Below are 21,785 nucleotides of genomic sequence, written 5' to 3' on the forward strand. Positions count from 1 at the left end.
TTAGAATTATTTTGTCAATATCTATAAAACAGCTTGCAGAGATTTTTATTGAGATGTGTTGAATCAGTAGATTGATTTTGAAAGAATTAGCATCATTGTAATATTGAATCTTCCATTCATGAACATGGAACATCTGCTTATTTATATAGACACCTTCTTTTTTCTTTTATCGGTGTTTTGTAACATAATAGGTTTTTAATATAACCAAGTTAACCTTTGTGTATGATCTTGGTAAGGGATCTGGTTATGTTTTTCTTCATGCACTGAACACCATATACTCAACAATCCATGTTCCCCTGTTGATTTGTGACTTCACGTTTATTGAATATTTAATTTCATAGACACATTTGCTTATAAGCTCTCTAGTTTGTCCACTGGATTTTTTTATTTTTTGCATTGATGCTATATATAATCTTTTTGACCAAATCTTTGAAATGATCTTAATATCTGGTAGGAAAGTCCCATTCTCTCTTTTTAATGTTGAATTGGTGATTCAATTCAATATTTTAATTTAAAAATTTTATAATAAAATTTTAAATTTACTTAAAATTTAAGTAAATATGTAAATTTCTTAAGAACTGCTAATTGGAGTTTTGATTAAAATTTCAGTGAATTTTAGGAGAATTTATATCTTTATATAAATTGAAGAACATGGACTGTTGAAGGACATGGATTACCTCTCAATTTTTCTTTATTAAAATTTTATTTTTGTATAATTATCATGTACTTTATGTTTTTGTTATTATGAATGTTACATTATATTTATTGTATTTTTCACTCAATTACTACTACTTGAGATGAATGTTTTTGATATTTGTAGGTTTGATTTTTTCCTAATAGTTTTTCCAGTGTTTTTATTTATTTATATTTTTTAAGAGAGAGGGAGTGCGAGCAGGGAGAGGCAGAGGGAGAGGGAGAAAGAATCTTAAGCAGGCTCCATGCCCAGTGTGGAGCCTGATGCAGGGCTCAGTCTCACAACCCTGATCATGACCTGAGCTGAAACCAAGAGTCAATGCTGAACGAACTGAGCCACCCAGGTGCCCCTATTTTTTTTGTTTTTTGTAGTTAGATGATGATATCATTCCCAAAAAATGTCTATTTTTTCACTCACCTTCCAATTCTTAAATCCCTAATCTTTTTTTCCTTTCTTTATTGCAATGGCCCTGACCTCTAGAACTAACCTTAGAGGAAAACTTCTAGAGTTTCCCCAGTAAATAAAAATTGATTGTAGAATTTTGGCACATAATGCTTAACACATTGAAAAAGTTCTCTCTTATTTGTAGCTTGCTGGGTGTTGTTATAAATAATTGCTGAACCATATTAAATGTTTTCTTTCCTGGATTAAGGAGATAATTATTTGGTTTTTCTCTTTTAGATGATTAGTATAGTAAAGTACATTGCTACATTTTCTTTTCTTTTTTTCTGATGTTAAACCAACCATACATTCTTTGGATTACTTCTACCTATTCATGATTCATAATTTTTAAGTGATGTGTTCATTTACTATTATTTTATTTAGTGTTTTTTACATCAAGGGTCTTAATCAGAATTACCCTATATTTCCCCTTTCTCTGTAATTTCCCCATATAGTTTTGTATCAATATAAATCAGATTTAAAAATTGACTTTGCATGTTTTTATTCTTTTTTGTGTATTAGCAAACCTGATCATAAACTATTTTATGAATTACTGTTTAAAATTTTGTAGAATTGACCCAAAATGCCGTATATAATTTTGTGTTCTTAAGAGGGGGCATCTTTGACAACTGATTTCATTTGTTTATTATCATTTTATATGGTCTATTGACATCTTTGTATTTTTTTCTTGCACCAACTTTGGCATTTCATGCATTTCTAACTATTAGGTTATAATCTTTTTAAGATCCTTTACCTGGTATTAACTGTTGTCTTTGCTACTTATTAGGTGAGTCTTCCTTTCCTAATTTATAAACAAGGATATTACCACTAGAATAGTCTGCCTCACAGAATTATTGTGTGGGTCAAGACTATAAGGATAAGATTATTGTAAATAACTTAGTATAGCCAAAGAAATATTACCATTTCACTTCAGGTTAGAAATTTTGTCAACTAAGTGATTAATAAGTAATCATTTTAATAATGCTAGCTGTAAAGCATAATGAATGTCACTAAAAATTCTGAGTCTCAGTTTCATCATCTACAACGTAAAGCATTTTAACTAAGTGATTCTTAAGTTTTCTTCAAACTCTTTTAAACAAGGACTCTATTCTTCCTAATAGTTGAATTTTTCAGTAATGAGTTTGGAGCATTCATGAGTTATTCAAGTGAAGATGTATAGTTTTGAAGATGAAAGTAGGGTCCTTAGAAATTGAAGTCTAAGCTTTATAATCAACATCTTAGTGCATATTAAATTAAAGGGAGTGGGAAATACTTTGTAGGAAGGTTTAGTAGTGTTAGAAGTGGATAAAGGTATTCTCTCTCCTGAGGGATACCACATTTTTAGTAGAAAAGAAACCCACTAAAATGATGTAAATGAGATGTCCAGAGTCATGAGGAAAATCCAGTTTGTTATTATTTTTTTGTAAGTAATCTCTATGCGCAACATGGGGCTTAAACTCACAACCGCCAAGATTAAGAGTCACGTTATACCAACTGAGCCAGCCAGGTGCTGGCTTACAGGAAAACCCTATTTGAAATGTATCTCAGGCCCTGAAGAAGGCCACCAAAATCTGTATTATTTATTGCCATATAGCAATATTACCACAAAGTTAAGTGACTTCAAAAAATGTGTTTATTATCTCACAGTATCTGTGGATCTGGATTCCGGGCACAACTTAACTAGGTTCTCTGCAAGGGTGCAATCAAGGTGTTTACCAGGGCTGGGCTCTTATCAGTAGCTTGCCTGCAGAACAAACTTTTTTTTTCTTTCTTTTCTTTAAGACTTTTTTTTTTAAGAGCAGTTTTAGGTTGATAACAAAATTGAGAGGAAGATACAGAGATTTCCCATATATTTCCTTCCCTCACACATGCACCTCCCTCATTAATAACATCCCAACTAAATTATATTTGTTATAATTGATCAACCTACAATGACACATCATGATCACTCAAAGTCCATACTTTTATGAGGGTTCATTCTTGGTGTTGTGCATTCTCTAGGTTTGGTCAAATGTATTATGATGTATAGCCATCATTATAGTATCATATACAGTATTCTCACTGCCCTAACAATCTTTTCATTTCCTACTTATTCATCCCTATCCCTGCACACCAGTTCCTGGCAACTACTGATCTTTTTACTGTCTCCACAGTGTTGCCTTTTCTAGAATGCCATATTGTTGGAATCATATGGTAAACAGCCTTTTCAGGTTGGTTTCTTTCATTTAGTAACAGGCATTTAAGTTTCCTCCATGTCTTGTCATGACTTGATAGCTCATTTCTTTTTGGTACTGAATAATATTCTATTGTCTAGATGTACCACAATTTATTTACCCATTCACCTACTCAAGGACATCTTGGTTGCTTCAATGTTTGGCAATTATGAGTAAAGCTGCTATAAACATTCATATGCAGGTTTTTGTGTGGACACAAATTTTCAACTCTTTGGGTAAATATCAAGGAGTGCAGTTGTTAGATCGTATGATAATAAAATGTTTAGGGGCACCTGGGTGGTTCAGTCATTAAGCATCTGCCTTTGGCTCAGGTCATGATCGCAGGGTTCTGGGATCGAGCCCCGCATCGGGCTCCCTGCTCAGCGGGAAGCCTGCTTCTCCCTCTCCCACTCCCCTTGCTTGTGTTCCCTCTCTCGCTATGTCTCTCTCTGTCAAATAAATAAATAAAATCTTTATTAAAAAAAGAAAATGTTTAGTTTTATAAGAAACCATCAAACTGCCTTCCAAAGTGACTCATTTTGCATTCCCATCAGCAATGAATGAGAGTTCCAGTTGCACAATATACTCATGAGCATTTGGTGTTGTCAGTGTTCAGGATCTTGGCCATTCTATTAGGAGTGTAATAATCCTCTTTTAAGCGCAGTTAGCAGTTGGTCTTGTGTTTATAGGATTGAGGGCTTTAGTTTCTTTGGCCTCAGTTCCTGGAGGCCACTCATGGTTTCTTGCTCCTTGGGTTCCCCAATATGGCCGCTTGCCTCCTCTAAACCAACAAGGGAGTAAGAGACACTAGGACGTTTAAGAAGCAATGTCATTGTATCATATGACCTCACTGATATGAGGAATTCTTAATCTCAGGAAACAAACTGAGGGTTGCTGGAGTGGGGGGTGGGGTGGGAGGGATGGGGTGACTGGGTGATGGACACTGGGGAGGGTATGTGCTCTGGTAAGCGCTGTGAATTGTGCAAGACGGTTGAATCTCAGATCTGTACCTCTGAAACAAATAATGCAATATATGTTAAGAAAGAAAAAAAGAAGAAGAATGTAGCAGGAGGGGAAGAATGAAGGGGGGGAAATCGGAGGGGGAGAAGAACCATGAGAGACGATGGACTCTGAAAAACAAACTGAGGGTTCTAGAGGGGAGGGGGGTGGGAGGATGGGTTAGCCTGGTGATGGGTATTGAGGAGGGCACGTTCTGCATGGAGCACTGGGTGTTATGCACAAACAATGAATCATGGAACACTATATCTAAAACTAATGATGTAATGTATGGGGATTAACATAACAATAAAAAAATTAGAAAAAAAAAGAAGCAATGTCATGTGAAGTGGAGAGTGCCATTAAGTTGAAGACTTTTTTTTAAAGATATTATTTATTTATTTGAGATAGAGAGAGAGAGAGAGAAAGAGCACAAGCAGGGGGATCAGCAAGCAGAGGGAGAAGCAGGCTCCCCACTGAGCAGGGAGCCCGATGCGGGGCTCGATCCCAGGACCCTGGGACCATGACCTGAGCTGAAGGCAGACACTTAACGACTGAGCCACCCAGGCGCCCCAAGTTGAAGATTTTAAAAACTCTTCCTGTAATTTTGTAACTACACTTAATAGGATTAAGAAATGATTTGGAGTTGATAAAATGAAAACCTGATGTGCACACCAATCCTTCCAAAAGTTAGACTGTACAAAGAGATAAAATGGCAGCTCTTAAAGGATGCTTTCATAAAAAAAAATATTTTATGGAAATGTCTTTTTAATTCTTAATAATCTATCCTGGGGTGGTTGACTAAACTAGAATTATTTTTGATACTAGTTTTTATTTAAATGATGCTTAGATTTTACTAAACATCTAATATATATTTATTTATTAAAAACTATGCCATTTTAAGCCACATGTTATAACACTATTTTTTACAACTTTCCTTTATTGATTTCATTTGTTTTTCATAAAATCTTCATATGTTGCATTCTTGTGCACTACAATGCACTAGTATCCTTATTTAACATGTGAACATTGCACAGAGCATTTGAAGTAGATTAAACACTAAAATGTAATTTATTCACTCATATACTGGAAAGTGCAAGGTATCCATTTCCTAGTTATGGCTATGCATCCAAGAGCAACCTCAAGCCACTGAGTCATCTTGTCTGTCACATCTTATATATTCTGTTGTACTCAGGCAGGTACTTCCCCGAAGGAGCAAGGTGGCTACCAGCCACTCCAGACATCTCACACCTCTTTTCCAATAATTCCAGCTATAGTTCTGAGCTGAAATATAACTGAGATTAACTGGCTAGTATGGGTTTTGAGCCTACCAATTGTGTAAGGGAAGTGGGGTCAGCTCCACCCTAACAGGTGGGGAGGAAAGTTCCTCAAGGAAAGTCAGAATGTTGTACCAACTAAAGAAAGGCAAAAGAGGCTAGGCAAGAATGAGAGATGGTGAGTTTAAGAGTGCTCTTGGAGGTTAAGAATATTTCCCAGAGTCTATAGCTTGTGTGTGGTAGGAGATGGCCCCAGACCTAGAGCTCATGATTCTAAATCAAGGGTTTGTTTTACTACACCATAATATCCCCTGATTCAGGAAGAAGCCTGTGCTTATTTTGTGGAATACATTAGGATAGTTATTTACAATTTATAGAGTATTTTCATACATGTTATGTCACTTGAGGAGGCAGTAAGATATATATAACATATATGTTTCCCATTCTGAATTTCTTCAGCTGTTCCTGGCTGCCTTCACCACTAAACCAACTGACTATGTGAATCAGGGCAGCACTTAAAATCAGAGCTACTCTCTCTCTCTTTCAGCTTTCCTGTGGCTAAAACTTTTGTTTAAGTCATTATATTATACCCGTACTGTGATGCAGCCTGAATGTAAAGTAAAAATAGGAACAGAGATTGGATCAACCAAAAAAAAGTAATAAAGTTGGATATGTGCTTTCAACAGAGCATATACTGCAAGTGTTATTGATAAATGCTGAAGCACAATTCCCTGAAGTGTGGATAGTCCGGTATGAGATAACCAAGGGTTGATTAAACATGGAAAATAAGTTATAGCTTCACATTCCCAGTCAAGATTCCTGACACTGAATTACTCTGCAGTATAATGAGAGGACTATTTTAACCCAGCAAGAACATTCTATTTCAAAGCAATTCAAAAATTGAAACCAACATATTACACAGGGCAAACCCAAATGCAAAAATGGAATAAAAAGTAATGCAAAAGGATAAAATTTCATACTTTGTACATAATGATAATCATTATTACATTAGATTGAATTCTGTATTCAGAAATGTTTCTTTCTTTTCTAATATGAATTTAATTCCTTAAAGGTTTATTCAACAACTTATAATAAATGATCAATGGAAACCTGAAGAAAAGTTTCTAATGGCTTTTTTACTGAAATGTATCATTTCTACAAAGTTTTCTTTAGTTTTTATGTAAAACTAAAGTGTAAAATTGTAAACTTTAAAAATTTCAGAATTGTAAAACTAAAATATAATATGTAAATGTAAAAAATTTCACTAAAAATATTATTATTTTTTTAAAGTCCCAGTTTATCTTAGGTCAGACTTATATGTTTATTAATTTCTTTCCTACAAGGATGATGGTCATTCGCTGTATAATTTCCAATGATTGCATTTTTTTTTTCATTTGAAAAGTTACTTTAGGGGATGAACAATATGACCTTGACACACATTTCCCCTGTAGACAGCTTATTGCACTATCATGATCATGGAGACCATACACCATATCTATCATGGACAACTGACAGAATGGGAGAAGATATTTGCAAATGACATATCAAATAAAGGGCTAGTGTCCAAAACCTATAAAGAACTTATCAAACTCAACACCGAAAGAATAATCCAATCAAGAAATGGGCAGAAGACATGAACAGACATTTCTGCAAAGAAGACATCCAAATGGCCAACAGACACATGAAAAAGTGCTTTATCATGTATAAAGCCAGTCAGAATGGCTAAAATGAACAAATCAGGAAACAACAGATATTGGTGAGGATGTGGAGAAAGGGGAACTCTCTTACACTGTTGGTGGGAATGCAAGCTGGTGCAGCCACTCTGGAAAACAGTATGGATGTTTCTCAAAAAGTTGAAAATAGAGCTACCCTACGACCCAACAATGGCACTACTGGGTATTTACTCCAAAAATACAAATGTAGTGATCCGAAAGGGCACATGCACCCCAATGTTTACAGCAGCAATGTCCACAATAGCCGAACTATGGAAAGAGCCTAGATGTCCATCAACAGATGAATGGATAAAGAAGATGTGGTATATACATACAATGGAATATTATGCAGCCATCAAAAAATGAAATCTTGCCATTTGCAACGATGTGGATGGAACTAGAGGGTATTATGCTAAGCAAAATAAGTCAATCAGAGAAAGACAAGTATCATATGATCTCACTGATATAAAGAATTTGAGAAACAAGACAGAGGATCATAGGGGAAGGGCAGGAAAAATGAAACAAGACAAAACCAGAGAGGGAGACAAACCATAAGAGACTCTTAATCTCAGGAAACAAATTGAGGGTTGCTGGAGTGGTAGGGGGTGGGAGGGATGGAGTGGCTGGGTGATGGACACTGGGGAGAGTATGTACTATGGTGAGCACTGTGAATTGTGTAAGACTGATGAATCACAGACCTGTACCCCTGAAACAAATAATATATTATATATTAATAAATAAAAGGGGAAAAATGTCAGTATCAGATAACATGGGAAGTGAAGAAATATTATTACCTGAAGATGTTTAAATAGACTCCTTTCTATAGGATTTCACCTATACTAAGGATTCACCAAGAACTCACCAAGACCATCTGATTCCAATGCATTGGACCATTTAATGAGCTAAATATACAATCTGAAGTTAAAGATTAATAGGCAACTCTCCCCCAAAATAAAAGGAAATAATAAAAAGAAACACATTCCAATGACCATCTGTGACATTTACTGAAGTCATTTTGGTAAATTCTAGGTGCCATTTTTATGTTGTTAAAAGATATCTCCACTAGATGGTGATTGAATTTTCAATAGGAGCAAACATTCTTTGTCTGTATGTAGGATAATGGAATCATCCACTTAATAAGTTAATTTTAAAAACCTATATACCATATGCAAGTGTCAAATGCATTTTAAAAGAGCATAAGCTACTTTATTTCTTAATCTTGTTCAGAAACAATATATTTGATTATATTTCTTAACCACACCTTTTTTCTGGTCAATGGTTTTTACTATAATCAAATTCTTTTTTTTTTTACATGTTCTTTTTTTTATTGTTTTCTAAAAGTTTCAAGCACAAATCAGTTATTATTATTTTACAGCAAATATTGAATTAAACTTACAAATATATTTCTTCATTTTTTATCACACTATTTTTTCTTCCACCAGACTCCACACTCTTGCCTTTTCTTTATGTTGAAGTACCTCCCTTAGTAGTTCTTTCAGGAAAGTCTATGGGTGCTAAACTCCCATTAGTCTGATTTTTTTTTTCTTACTTCATCCTAACTCTTGAATGATAATTCTATTGTTTTTGCAGCTTATATTTAGAATTAACTAAAAATTAGAACTGATACCAAAAAAAAAAAAAATGAAGTATCACTAGTATCACCAATATCCCCATCTGTTATTGTCACCAAACAAGGGTTGAGGGATTGGTCTACTTTGCTCCTGTCAGCAGTCATTTTAATCCAATTTCTTTTAAATTGGATTTTTATTGAACACAAAAACATAAATTATAATAGATTGGATAGTTTCTATATGTATATAGTTTATCAAACTTAATATACATTTTAAAGTATGATTGACTACATCTAACTTTGAAGAATCAAAACTTTCTAGTTTTTATCTTCATTTAACTTTATAGTTTAAATGTTGAATTATCATCCCTCTTGGGCAATTTCCTGCCTCACACTAGAAAGCAAAATGACAGAATACTCCCACTCCTAGTCCCCGTGGGCTCACAATGTGATTTATTTAAATAATAAACAAAATAAATTAGAGTTTGGGGGCCATGACCTACATACCCATTGTTGAGTTTGTTATAAAGCTAATTAAACTCTTTAATTCTTCCAGATTAACTAGACTAAATACTTCATACAGAAGTGATTCCATGATTGGATTTTGCAGAAGGAAATAAAATTTTCTAACACATTTAATCCACATTATCATTTTGAAGAGCCTCAAAATCTCTCTACAGGGTACTGAGCTAAATATACACAAATGAATAAAATAGATATGGCCTAAATACATGATGAATTTAAATGTGGTCCTAAAATGCTGACACATTTACTAGGCAGGAGTTCCTGTTGGTATGACTAAACATTCAAAACAACACCAGGTGATTGGTGCTCTTTTTTTTCCCTTTCAAATAGGTGATGTGAATGTGAGCTAATGTCAACACAGTGCTAAGCAACCATTATCTTATTTCCCATCTATTTTGCTAGCTTTTCCTGTTTAGAATAGCTTATTCTCCCTTCCCCAGCAACATGACTTTATCATGTATAGGAAACTCTTCATTTTCTACATCTACTTGTTTAACCATGTGAATCTGTTTTACTTAATGACTTCCTGGCCGCACTTGTTTTGTTACAGTTTTGGTCTTTCTCCGGGAGTAAATGTGAGATTACGAAGGAGAAAAAACAGTTGCACTGGCTCCTCTCTGCTGAGGGAAGAAGTCAAGGGCTGTTTGCACATAATCTTCACGAGTTACTAACGAGGACATCTCCGTCTTGCATCTAGAGACTGGAGGACTGAGGTATCCCTGAGCAAATGTTACAACAAACTAGTCACTTAATGGATCCTGTCTCGAAGGGTTTGAGGTGAATAGGAATGTAATTAGGATTTAGATAAGCATCTCCTTCTAATTCCTTGAAGAAAAGTGGGTTTGAGAATTTTAACTATAAAAATGGCTACCCCTGGATCTGGAAAGAGACTCCCTGGCACTTCCAAGGGCATTTAAATAGATAGCAGTGATATGATTCATCTGTATGTCTAATTTCACTTCAAATGTTGCAAGAGATGTTTAGCAGACATGATTACCATCTGTCTTGACTCATATAAAAGAAAAAAAAGAAAAGAAGCTTTTCCTGGCCTAAGTGGCCTTAGATTGGAAAAAGGGAAAGGGGAAGAGAGAATGTGTGAATATGCCTGAGAAAGACATTTCCAAAAGCAGAATGAACTGAACTAGGAGAGGCAAAAGAAAAAAAAATGGAGAGAATTAGTCCGGGAACTCTGGACTAGAAACCAGACATATTCACTGGAATGAGACAGGTAGTCGAAACAAAGTGAATTCTAAGAGCTGGTAAGAAGTCTGGATATATAATACTAGGCAAACCAGTGAAGCAACCAGTAGGGTTCTGCCGGACAAAGAGAATCAGGGACTCAAGTACTGGCAGCATACAAAATGGCTATAGGCAGATAGCACCATTTTATAGATGTATAATCTGAAGCTCTAAGAGGTTAAGTCATTTACCCAAGTTCCTAGAGCCACAAACAAGAGCTGGATTTTTATTGTTTTGTTTTGTTTTTCCTCAAAACACCTGCTCTTTCCATCATTATACAATAATATGTCTGACATGTCCTAGGAGGCATGAGAATTGAATTATGTCAGGAGCACAGACTTCACAGACAATGTTTTCATGGGAATTGTTAACTGGAGTGGCACAGCTAGGGTGTGAAGAAGGCCTTTGGGTGAATACGAAAGAGAAAAGGAAAGAATTAGGTGTTAGAAGAAATCTCAGGTGATTCGGTTTACTGTTTTCATCATTAGGATGACAGAAACTTCATTTTACTCTAAGAGTTGTCATATTTTTGGACTAGAAATAATTTAGAAAATTAGGTTATTCAACTCTTCAGATTTATAAGTAAAAAGACCAAGACCCATGTCAAGAACATAAATTAGCCTGAAATTAAGGTTTCTCTAGTTCTTCACGGGAGCTCTACTGAGCCTGCACTTCTCTCCCTTTTAGTGTAGATGATGTAGGACCGTGGTTTGAGTGGAGAAGTGAGGTCAGTAAGATGAGGAAAAGGGAAGACAGTGTGTAAGGCTGTTGAGTATCATGAATAAGGACTAAGAAATTAGGCAGCCAAGTACTCATTCCTTTGGTTTTCTGACCCTTCCAATTTGATGGTTGAGATCTCACAGGGTGTTTGGGCCCTGGAAAGTATAAAAGAGATTTTCAGATCATTAATAATGGCAAAGTTCATTATGACGTTAATTTGTAAGTGACCAATACAATAATAGAAAAGTCAATTGCCTAGGTATGTACCTAAGATTACAGCCTTTAATTCTAGGATGATTTTGATAACTACAACTACTAATAAGCCTAAGAATAATTTATTTGCTTATTAACCAATGGCTTTCTCATCAAAAAGAAACCAAACTGACTGTAAGTTGATCATAACAAAAATACGAGAAAGAAAGAAAGAAAGAAAGAAAGAAAGAAAGAAAGAAAGAAAGAAAAAAAAAAGAAAGAAAGAAAACAACTCTCAGCTGTGTCCTAACTGTAGATTTTTCATCACTGTTGACAATGAAAGTGAGAGTCATAAAGAACACAGCTGGAATTTTAACTCTTAAGTTGAGATCAAAGATTTGGCAGTTAGAAAAATCATCCCTTTGACTTGTAAACAAAACAAATCTTATATGGATGTCAGAATAAATAAAGTATTTCTTTTTTAAACAGTTACTGTTTTGGCTAAACTGTACTCATACCTATTAAAAGACTTAAGATAGAGAGTTTATCACTCTTATTGCCATCTTAACCTCAGACACAATTATTTAAAATGAAATAAATATATACTTAGCAAACAAGAAAGATATATTACTAATTGTCCACTGGGCAGTCAATTGCCAGTTAGAGTAGCCACTTGTATAAACTCTGTCAAACATGCTGACCCAAACACGTCTCTAGCGATTTCCAACATCTGGCTTAAAAGCTTCCCTGTAATTATTTTCATTTTGCATAAGCAAAACTCACTAAACCCTGCATCTGTGGTGGTGATATACAAAACATATAAATTTGGAGGAATTCATTAGATAATGCCAAAGAAAATGTACCAATGGCTCAATGCCATTTAACTCCTGTACTTTTCATGAATTAGCCAGCAGGAAAGGCCTTTTTCCCTTCAAAAGTTTACATAGATTATGTGGTGCTGCTTGACTTTTTTCTGCTATCGTTTTGCTGGAGTGCTTAATACATAGAAATTGACATATAGGAAAGTTACAAAATGTGAGTACTTTTTCTTAATGTCTTTGCCATCTCTGAGTTTCTATAGGAAAAAAACAGGTAATAAGATGATACAGTTATCAGATACATAGATAAGAAGTATTACCTAGAATTTTTGCTACTATAAAGTTGTAAATCTTATTTTGGTACAATTTTCTCAGGAGAATGCTTAAAACACATGTAACACATTTTTTTTATTAAGGATTTTCCAAATTCTAATGGTGTACTAACATACAGATTCTCAAAAGATTGCAGATAGTTTAAAATCCTAAATTACAGATGCATATAGATGGAGTATACATATTTTTTTGTTATACGGAAAACCTCCCCTTATACCATAACTTGTTCTAAACATGTTTTGTTCTAATTATATGTCAGAATGCCACAATAAAATACTACTTGATTATACTTTGACTTATTAACCTCAGCTAAATATACTCATCCATATCAAAATGTTCAGAATTGTTTTGAATATATGTTTATTTTCTTAGCTCTCATATTTGGTTTGCTATTTCTCTCAACCTGTTCTAGGGAAACTGGAATAGTCTAGGTTGGATGATGTATATTTATTAGCTTCAGAACCACATCTGTGTGCTCAGATTGGAGGAAAGGTCATAAACACAATGAATGTTGCTAGGAAACCATGCCTTTTAGTCAATTTAGTTGTGAAGATGAAAGGGTTTTTTTGGTACAAAGATGGGCTATTTGTATAGTACAATGAATAATCATTTTATTTTGATCTTTGAATTTATCATTTAAAAATAACACTTTTCATTAGTAGCTTTTCCTATTTATTACTTACTTGGATTTCAAATGTTTGAAATTCGAGATGTGAATGTAGCTTTCTATGAAAAGAAAGAGTTATTACAATTTTCATTTAAAGAAAATAATCTTGTTGGTGAAATTTAAGGATATCTAATCCTTAAAGAATGACATGCGAATCATAAAAAGATTAATAATCAAATAATAAAAGTCAAGGAACAAGTAGCTAGGTCCCTTGAAACAACTATTAAAAAGATTTTGTAACTTCAAGTGCCATAAACAACCCTGACACTTCTTTTTGTCTTTCAAAACTACAGGACCACAATCTGGGCAACTCTTCACAAAGATTAAAATAAAACAGACATGTTTTACTAGTCAACGATGATTAGATGATCCTTGGACATAACTTAGTACCCTAATTCCACAGGACTGTATCAGCCCACTTAAGTACCTAATTAGAAGCTTATGTTGACTGTGCCTGTATCTATTGATTTTGAATCAAAATGTAATTTTAACCATGTAATTTTTTATCGGCTCCCTTTCACTTGAACATTTAAGTAGTATTTGATGGCACAGGCTATATTGATGATGACAAATCCATCAGGTTCGTACAGCAATAGACATGTTAATCACTTGGCCGAATCTTTCCTCCATACAAGTGAATATGTCACTCAGGCCGGCCAATCAGAATAATGTGTTTGAGGTCACATGTGTTTGAGGAAGGGAAACAAGGCCAGTGTAAATGGAACATAATCGCGGGTGAGGTGATAGGAAATGAGGTTGTAGAGAAAGACAAAGGCCAGACTGTGCAGAGCCTTGTGGGCCAGAGTAAAAAGCTTCAACTTTATCTAAGTATGATGGGAAACCTGGGATTAGGCAGAAAGAAGTGTGACATGATCTGATCTAATTTATGGTCTTGAAACTGTCACCAAGAAACCAAGCTAGCATTTAGGAGCTGTTATGGTAGTGTTGGTGAAAAATGAGGCTGGCTTGCTAGGGCTTGTGAGGGCAGTAGCAATGGAAATGGACAGAAGTTGATGGACTCAAAATAACTTTCAAAGGTGGAGCTAACAAGGCCTGCTGGTGGATTGGATACAGAGTATGTGGTTAAGAGTGAGATCAAGGATAAGTCCTACATTATTAGCTTGGGCAAGAAAGTGTGGTATTGGCATTGAATGAATTGGGAAGATAGGAGGAAAAACAGTAGTAAGGGTACAATTAAGAGTTCTGTTTTAGGCAAATTACATTTGAGTATCTCCAAGTGAAAATGTTAAATAGGCAGTTGGCTCTGACATTTGGAAAGACAGGAGCAGTATATAAAAATTTTTTAGTCAACTGCAAATAGTTAATATTTAAAACCATGGTACTGAATGAGATCATCTGGGGAGAAAGTATCCGTAGGAATGAGAAAAGGATGGCAGAGTTCTTTAAACAACACACTTAATTTAAAAGACAATAGATGATTAAGAGTAATTCTGATCATGAAATAAAATGCCACTTTTTACACTTATTTACAAAATACTTTTCTTATATTCTGTCATGCACATAATATGAAACTAAAATGTGCTAAGTACTCATTGTAGTCTATTCTTACCACTGCATGGATGGGAAAATTGAGCACTGAGAGATTATATGTCAAGACTCAAGACCTCACTGCTGGTAAGTGATGGAGTTAGGCCCAGAACAGAGACCTTTATAACTCTAATCCATTGCTTTTTCTATTATACCATGTTGGAAGCTCTCCATTTTCAAAGATACAAGGCTGTTACTGGGGTTATTTGCCTCTACACTAGCATCCCCAGTTTATGATGCTTGAATTCCAATGTCTAATTAGTTTTCTATCCTAGCCTTTGTTCTCTAATGTCACTTCTTGCAGCAACCTGCCTCAGAGAGTTTCTCCCTTTCGTGATCTTCTGTTATTATGCTATGAGCTGTGAAAATAGATAATGGAGACAAAGAATTATTATGAATATAATAAGTTAAAACACTCTTTGAGAGACTCTGATTAGTTACATGCCATGACCTTACTGCATTGTCTTGAAACATATATTATGGCCTTTCACTTATTTATTACCTCATTATTATTATATTTTTTGCATTTGTGTTATGAAGTGATCAGCTTGTCAAGCGAATGACTTCTATGGCTAGTGCAATTTTTAACATTCATGCATCTTTTTTCTTGGACCATACTGTACCAGTCCACATTGATAAGAGTTCTATAGGTAGCTTTCATTCTCAATTTCTGGGATATTGGTTCTAAAAGATCAAAGGGAAGTTTTGATTATACTCTTTAGATAATAGAATTTATAAGAAAACAAACCCAAGCTAGGTCCTGACAAAGAAGGCTACATTAAAAAAAAAATCACCCCTTTGTGTGTGAAACCAGTCTTCTAGGAAACAAGGCTTTCTCTACTTATTCAGCTTGGGTGTTTAGGGTACTGGTCACTACTCCTGCCTCCTTGATTCCTCCTGAAGTTGTCTTCAGGTTCCTGTGCTTTTTCCTTTGGCAGGAGGAGTCCTGTGCTCCCACCATTGCATCCTTCTCATCTCTCATGTAGTCTAGATCACCATTATGTTTAAAGGTTGCTGATGGCTAGTCCACACTACCTCCTCTCACTAAATAGACCCCAGAGTCCTGGAAATGCCAGATGCTTCCTCAAGCAATCACCAAGAAATTTCACTTTTAATCATTTGGTAGTAGGGAGATATTGGCAGAATTTTAGCAAAGAAGTGGCATCGTTTTGCACAGACATGTTGACAGCAATGTAAATGATGATTCTGAAGGGATGATGATGGAGGTGAGTAGAAACTTAGAAGGCAGAGTTTCCACTGAGAGTTGAAAAGGGCACAAACTACCCAGTAACAATCAGGATAGATAGGAAAGAACATATTTTAGAGTTATTTTTATTTATTTATTTATTTATTTATTTATTTATTTATTTATTTATTTATTTTACAGTTTTGAGGTCTTTTATTTTCTTTACATTTATCATGCCATGAATTCATAGGGAATGGGTTCCAGCAGTTTGGGCTCCTTTCCATTGGTTCTCACAAAGTGTGCTTCTGTGGGTGGGGCAGGCTGGTGCTTCAGTTGAACCCAAGTACTTTTCTCTCTTTGGCTTCCTTCTTTTTCTGATCATTTTCCTTCACACGGTTCAGGAAGCTATCTCAGCTCTTTGAGTGTTTAATATGCTCAATGCGTACATTAATTCTCTTGGCAAGAATCTTGCCCTTAACTTGTTTGTTTACAACAATGCCAACAGCATGCTGAGTAACACTGTAGACTCTTCCAGTTTTGCCATGGTAACATTTGTGGGGCATTCCTTTTTGAACAGTGCCCATTCCCTTGATGTCCACAATATCACCTTTCTTATAGATTCACATGTATGTGGCCAAAGGAACAGCTCCATGTTTTCTAAAAGGTCTAGAGAACAGATAGCGGGTACCTCTCCTCTTTTCCCTTTGTGTTGGTCATTTTGGCGAATTACAGGAAGATGGCAGTTCTGGCCGAAAGGTATTTTAGAGTTATTTAAAAGGTAATTAATGTGAGACTTGACTATTCATTGAAATGTGGGATGAAGAATAGGAGACAATTAAAATGACTCCTTCATTTCCAACTTGAGTCAGAAGTGAGTCATGTCATGAAATGTGGTTGAAATACAAGGGTAGAGATGGGGAGATAATGGGTTCTGTCTTAGGCTGGTGTAGTTTGAAGTGGGTCTGGAATTTTGGAGAGAGTTCTGGGGGCAAAAAAAGAAATTTGGGAGACTTTAGAATATAAATGGACATTAAAGCCATCTCAAACAATGAGATTACCCAGAGAAAGTATTTCAAATAAGAAGGGAGAAGATGGAACACCAAAGAAAGGCCTTTAGAAGGTAGGTAGGGAAAGATTTCACAAGTGACAGAAACTAAGGAGAGTCAGGAGAGGTAAGTAGCATGTGCTAAGGGAAAAAAGAAAATAAAGAGTGACCGTTAGTGCTAAAAGCCTTAGAGAGGTAAGACAGATGAGCACTGAAAATTATCCACTGACTCTGTCAACTGGGAGATGAAGGTCTTAGGGAAACTACTAACTGTGGGGTGGTGAAGAAGGAAGTCCAATTATGAGAGTTGCGAAGCGAATAGGTTTAGGAGTTGAAGAAAGGCTAGACTGTTTGAAACCTGTTTAGTAAAGGAAAGGAGAAAGACAAGGCTATGGTTATAGTGGGACTTGAGTTTAAAAAGGGTTTAGTCATTTTTTTCAACTTCTAGATAGGAGATGCTTAACCTTGCCTGTGTGCTAGAAAAAGCAGTAGAAAGTAGTGACAGAGTGGAGTCTCTGAGGGACAGGAGGGATTGGATCAAATATACAGAGAGAGGAATTGCCTTGTCTAGAGGAAAGGCTATTTTATCCATGGAGAACAGAAGGCAGTAAGGATAGGAACAACTCACATAGCTCTGGGATGAGAAATGAGAGATTTCAACTCTGATGGCATACATTTTCTCAATGGGAGACGTAAGAGGTAAGGTCAACACCAAGCAACAGCTTTGTGTATTCCTCCATTATCAACATCCCTAGGTATAGTAACACTTAGATTATAAATGCAAATGTTTTTAAATGAGAAACACTAAAATAATCAACCTTTGCATTGTTTAACGTGCTAGACTACAGCAAGCATAGAGTATTATGTATCACATCTTCCCTATTTCTGCAGAGCATTACCAGTATTGATTATATCTACAGTTAAGTTCTATGCTGGTGAGGTTATTTTTTTGCAAGACCTTTGCATTAGTAATCAACTGATAGAAATGCCCATCTGTGGTTGTATCTGCTTTTAAGTTAAAATCAGCCAAATCATGGGGCGCCTGGGTGGCTCAGTTGGTTAAGCGACTGCCTTCGGCTCAGGTCATGATCCCAGGGTCCTGGGATCGAGCCCCGCATCGGGCTCCCTGCTCGGCGGGAAGCCTGCTTCTCCCTCTCCCACTCCCCCTGCTTGTGTTACCTCTCTCACTATCTCTCTCTCTCTGTCAATTAAATAAATAAAATCTTTAAAAAAAAAAAATCAGCCAAATCATACAATTTAAGAAATAAATTGACCCTAGTTTTATTTTAGTCATTATTCAAACATAACTATAGGAAGTAGCCACAAAAGTAATTATTTTTCATATGTTTCAGTCATATGAATTGTGATTGAACTACATATTCCAATTCAAATTTGCCAGTTATGGACTACAATATAAATCATTTAGCTGTTGCCCACCTACTTAATATCTGTAGAGCTGCTTGCAAATTAGAAAACCAGAAACCATAAATTCTAATTTCACCTCTGCTATATACAAAAACCTTTCTGAATGACACAGAGAAGTCTTACAGCTATTATTATACACTGCTATGAAAAAAAATCAGATATTTTTCAAAATAGATCAGTTGAGAGGCTGTGTGGTATTGCAGTTAAAAGTAGAGACTATAGTGTTAAAACAGTCCTAGAGTCGAGTCATCCTTCCACCACCTACAGATGCATGACCTTAGCTTCCTTCTTTATAAAATGAGATTGATAGCAGTGTTTACCTCAGTGTTACCGTGAGAAGATCAATCATCTAAAACGTTGATGACAACAGTTGACATAGTAAAAACTCAAATAAATAACAGTATGATTTACTAACCACCATAATAAAATAATATAAACATTCCTGCATAGAATGAATCATCTTATATACTCACTCAGTGAAGATATGACTTGTTATTCAAACTTCTAGACACTCACTTCCTAACCAGAATAAGAAAGAAACTACAATCTTCTATGAATTGAAGATAAGCTCTATGAAAAGTCTTTTGATCTTGACCTAGCGAAGTACCTTTTTAAATAAAATGACAAAGAATATGGACAACTGCAAAGTTTAGGAGGTTATGTAGAAACTGGTAAAAATGCTGTGTGTGTGTGTGTGTGATAAAGATGAAAGAAATTAAGCTGATGTAGAATTTACATCAGAATATTACAAGAGATACATTTTAATGAGAAAATAAGGCACACAATTGTCTATGAGCGATCAGTACTAATAATTTTAAATAATCTTATGAATTATCTGTAATCAGATTTTCATCTGCTATCCAATGACCTTTCACTACACACAGAGTCACTTTTAGGATATATATAAACTTTTATTGATTAGACTTAACCAATTTGGATGATATGCCTTCCAGAAGAAACGTATATGTATAGGTATAGTTCTAATATCTAGATCTAAGAAGACCTAAGCCTGGCACACTCCCTAGCATTTCCAGGCAGAAATTTCAGTAAACACAAGCATTTTTTTTTCCATCTAGGTGTTTGAAGTGCCTGATATAAGAAACTCTGAATGTAGCTTCAATGTAGCTGAAGCTCTGTCATGTACTCTCGGAGTTATAAAGAAATGATATAATCTCAGTAGATCAAAACATCCAGGAAACAGACATTTTTGTTTATCTTGTGCAATGTTGTATCCCTTGTAGAGTGAACAATTTGTAGTGCATAAAGGGGCTCATTAAATAATTTTTTGATGAATAAATGAATCTGTACCCTCACTGTAGCCTATGAAGAGAGAGTGGCTGGTAGAAGGTGGGCAGTACCAAGGCAGACTCTCCAGCCATGCAAGAACAATAACGAGAGAGCAAAGGCTAGTTTTAAGTGCTAGCAGGAACAGAGAAACATTGGCTAAATTCTTTTTAGAAGGGACAGAGAACCGTTAGGGAAGAATATAAAATTGAGTGTTAGTTTTGAAAAATGTAAATGAACATAGCTCCTGAAAGACACCCAACATTAGTATCAGCCTACAGAGGAAATTAAGAAAACAAAAGAAACAGGTAACATAGAAAAATAACTACCATTTTTTAATGTGTACTTCTTTTCCAGGTGCTGATCTGAGGGCATCACCAGTCCTTTATTTCTTGTAACTAGAGAATGAGGTGGCCACCTCCATTTTACAGACTAGAAAACTGAGGCCTGGAAAGCTTGAGGGACTTGCACAAGGTGACCCAATTAGGAAGTGGGGAAGCCTGGATTTGAACTTAGGTCACCTGGCTCCAGGATGCACATTTTATCTCATCTGTCTTCCACACACACACAGAGTCTGCACGGTCATTGGCAATGCCTCCCTCATGAATAACCCACTCAGTGGAATGCATGCAGCACTACTTGCCATGTCCGTGTGCTCTCTGCCACTAAGTTGCTGATAGCTAGACAAAATGGTAGTGTTTCTGTCAGTTTCCTCATCAATAAAATTACTATTGTCCAGACCCATCCAGACTGCTTTGCTTGGATATTGTGTGAAATAGCCAATCAATAATCGTAAAATGCTATGAAAGCATGGAGTGCTAGATCCAAGTTCAATATTATTATATGAGGTTACAGTGTGACAGCACAGCTATGAAGGTCAAAGCTATTTTGAACTGCATACAGAAAGGCTGATGTGGAATAGAGGAGAAACTGTTGTCTTTATAACAAGGGGGCTAGGAATTGGGGTCATTTTAATGGAAATACTTCTCTTATTTGTAGGTGCTTAGGAACCCTCAGACAAGAAAATTAATTGGAAGACAAAAATAAATGTAAAGGAAAAAGACATAACACTACCATGCCAAGTAGTGAGGGACAAGAGTGATGGGATTAGGATGAGGAAATAGAGATGCTGATCTGGTTAAGTGAAAATTCGTACTAAATAAGCCAACATCTGCAAACATTTGAAGTGTGTAAACAAAAAGAGGAATTTAGTCTGAGAGTTAATGGAATGACTAGCAATAGGAAAGAGAGAGGAAGGAAGGAAGGAAGGAAGGAAGGAAGGAAGGAAGGAAGGAAGGAAGGAAGGGAGGGAGGGAGGGAGGGAGGGAGGGAGGGAGGGAGGGAGGAAGGAAGGAAGGAAAGAAGAAAGAGAGAGTAAGTCACTCATATTTGGGCCATAAAAAAAACAAATATTTACTGAAGCAACTCCAATTTGATTTGATCCATTTTAAAGATTGTGAATCACTGACTAATCTGCTCCACTGCAGTATTAATATCGACATGTCAAGGGCCGGTGGTATGGCTAAGCACAATCGGAGTCATCCAGAGCCGCAGCCTTAAACTGATGCCAATGGTCACCACATCCAGAGCTGGGATGTAAGTAAAGCCTTGCCATATGGAATAATGAAAGAAAGTCTGGAAAACGATCCTCAAATTGCATCATAACAAAGGATCTCTGTGCCAGCCGAGCCAACTTTTTAGGTAACTTTTCCATCTGCCTTATATAATTCCCCTGACTTTGTGAAATAAGTACTATGTTAAACGTTCTTGCGTAGTGGTTCTCAATGTCAGCATCTTACTCAACATGTGGATTTTTCCCAAACAAATGGGAGGAGATCAGTAAGATGATTGTTACTAGTAAAGCCAATAGCAAAGCTGTTTTTGAGCCCTTATATGCCAA

At 35.7% G+C, this 21,785-nt stretch overlaps 1 long non-coding RNA gene across 1 annotated transcript in view; it reads right to left on the minus strand.

The window, feature by feature from the left end:
• LOC116632869 overlaps positions 1–21,785 on the minus strand; it is a 196,963-nt gene that overhangs the window by 12,593 nt on the left and 162,585 nt on the right. The gene's annotated exons all lie outside the window — the stretch shown is intronic.

The sequence above is a fragment of the Phoca vitulina genome, unplaced genomic scaffold (genome assembly GCF_004348235.1).
Source record: "Phoca vitulina isolate PV1807 unplaced genomic scaffold, GSC_HSeal_1.0 scaffold7, whole genome shotgun sequence".
In the NCBI taxonomy this organism is placed as follows: Eukaryota; Metazoa; Chordata; class Mammalia; order Carnivora; family Phocidae; genus Phoca; species Phoca vitulina.